This window comes from Pterocles gutturalis, unplaced genomic scaffold, assembly GCF_000699245.1.
Source record: "Pterocles gutturalis isolate BGI_N339 unplaced genomic scaffold, ASM69924v1 scaffold22899, whole genome shotgun sequence".
In the NCBI taxonomy this organism is placed as follows: Eukaryota; Metazoa; Chordata; class Aves; order Pterocliformes; family Pteroclidae; genus Pterocles; species Pterocles gutturalis.
Window position 1 is genome coordinate 36,425 of NW_010133957.1, and position 2,472 is coordinate 38,896.

Here is a 2,472-nt window from a genome sequence, read left to right on the forward strand (position 1 = left end):
ACTCTTTCTCTCTCTTGGTTTATCATTTTTATGTGTTCAGATCTGAGACAATAAGAATATGTGCTAATATAGACACTAAAGGAAAGGGACTATAAATATCTCAGGGGCTACAGACAACTGCTTAATCATTAACTACACGGTGTCTTCTTTCCATCTAACTGAATCACATTAGCTCCAATCCCTCAGCTATGCCAGCACAAGAGCAGATACGGCCAAATGGTAACTGAACTAACACCAAAGTTTTTATTTCTCACTTGACTGTGTTCCATATTTTATTCCTCTCTTTGTTTCACGATCTGGCTCACTGGGTATTTGTACCAGCACAGTGCAGGGAGGTGGTGGAAAGACAGGAACATAAGTGGGGCAGGTCTACAAACCCCTATGTTTAGTTTAGGGCAAATGGTGGTAACTGATTTTAATTAAATTTTGCATAACTCTGAATAAGAATTCTTAAAAAACGTGAGTACCAACAGTGTTTTGTTTTCATAGCTATTGTCTCAAAGTGCCATCACTAAGACTACTTTAAAGATTAGAGATAACTTCCAGATTAAGATGTGATCAAAGACCTGTTGAAATAAAGGCATACACTCCTTTTAATTTCAGTGATCTTTGCATTAAGTTTGAAATATTTTAAGTTATTGAATATTTTGGGAGCACTAGAAACATCTGAGTCATCCTTTGCTTTGTTAGTGGCTGGCACCTTCTTACATGTGACTCCTCTTCAGCGTCTGTGGAATTGCTACCTTCAGGCTCAAGGATTAGTTTAAGCTAAAGTAATTTCTCTGTTTTGCCTGTTTAGATGTAAGCCAGTGTGCCACCCTACATGCTCATTACCAAAGCACGGCAGGGCATTCCAAAGGAAAAACACCCTTCAGTAACAGTGCTCTGGCAATTTAGGCCCACTTCTTTCTGTATCATTTCTTTTGTAGTAGCAAAAAACAAAATACAAGCTCAATTTACCAGATGAACTGTTTCTTAGGAATAGTTCTCATGCTGATAAAAAAAAAAAAAAAAAAAAAAGAAAAAAAAAAAAGAGAGAGGAAAAAAAAATAAGCTCCAAAGAGGATCTGTTAACATGTCCTCATCTGGATTCCAGCACAGAAGAAAAAAGAAAAGAAAAGGGAAAAAAAAAACACCGCAAAAATCACCTCAGGTTCATAACAGACAACGATTGCTTAGACACAACAGAAAAATAAAAAAAGCAGCTGAGAAAAAAGAAAGAAAGGTGCATTAGCACTTAGGAATATGTTGCAAATAGCAGTCTGAGTGCCAAAACTCTGTTCTGAGGTGCCATATGGGAGAAAATATGTTTTCCAACAAAAGGGATAAAAAAATGAACAATTCTCCTGAAGGCTATAAACATTTTTCCTAATTGTTTCTTTGTGTGTCTCACATTTTTGTCTGAAAACTTCAGTGAACTGAAGCAAGCAGGGAGAACAGAAATAATTCCTGATTGTGAAATTTTATGTCATTAAGGACCAAAACCTGAAAATGAGGCACATTAACACAAGTGAAGTGAAAGAGCTACGCTACTGAGTGTAGCATTTTAGAAGTGTGGGACAAGCAGAAAAAGATCCCATGAGTCTTAGAAGTACACCCCATTTATAAAATCATGAAATTTATCCTTTGGAATAAAGACTATTTTGGAAAAAAGGTGTTTTTCCATAGCTTATAATGAGATGAGGAAGAGGAAGGAGGCTCTGTTCCAGGTTCCTGAGACTCAAAGGTTCAAATTCTAGGGAAATCTTCTTTAACACTTGCTCTTGTGAGAGAGAAGGGAATGTAAGTCTCTAGCTTCTTATTGAGTTAAGCTAAAGATCTGGCTCCCCTTAAAAGGCTTTTGAGGCTATTTTAATCATCTCAGTCTATTTAATTATATCATTAAATTGAAGAAAAGGAAATAAAATAAAGAAGGAAAAAAATTAGGTATAGCTTTTGGTTTTCAACTAGCATTCGAAGTAGTTATTTGCACCAGGGTAATTTAGATAAGCATCTGGCCCACTAAATATCCTGGCACAAAAAAAGATTTTTTTTTTTGTTTAAGAACTAGGAATTTTTCCAAGACATTCTGACTACTGGGAGCAGAGCGTCTGACCAAAGTATGCTCACCAGATGGTAGATGTTTCCATGTGGGTAAATATTGAAAAGTTCTAAATCTATGCAAACTGAGAAGTAAGGGTGGGAAAGGTTTACTGTTATTTTTCAGTTTTGGTTGTCTCTCAACTAATAAATGTGAGGGGAAAATAACAAAAGAAAACTACATTTAATGGTAAAAAAACCCTCACAATTTCTTACTGGATCTGACCTATTGTTAATGACTATTTTGGGAAACTTTAGAGCTAAAATCTTTTATTTTTTCCTTTTTTTCTTTTCTTTCCTTAATATATTCATTACTTTGCTATTCAAAAACTTGATGCACTAAAATGTCATAACTCCACAATTAATCCCAAGAAGGGTTGTTTGGTGTAGGGA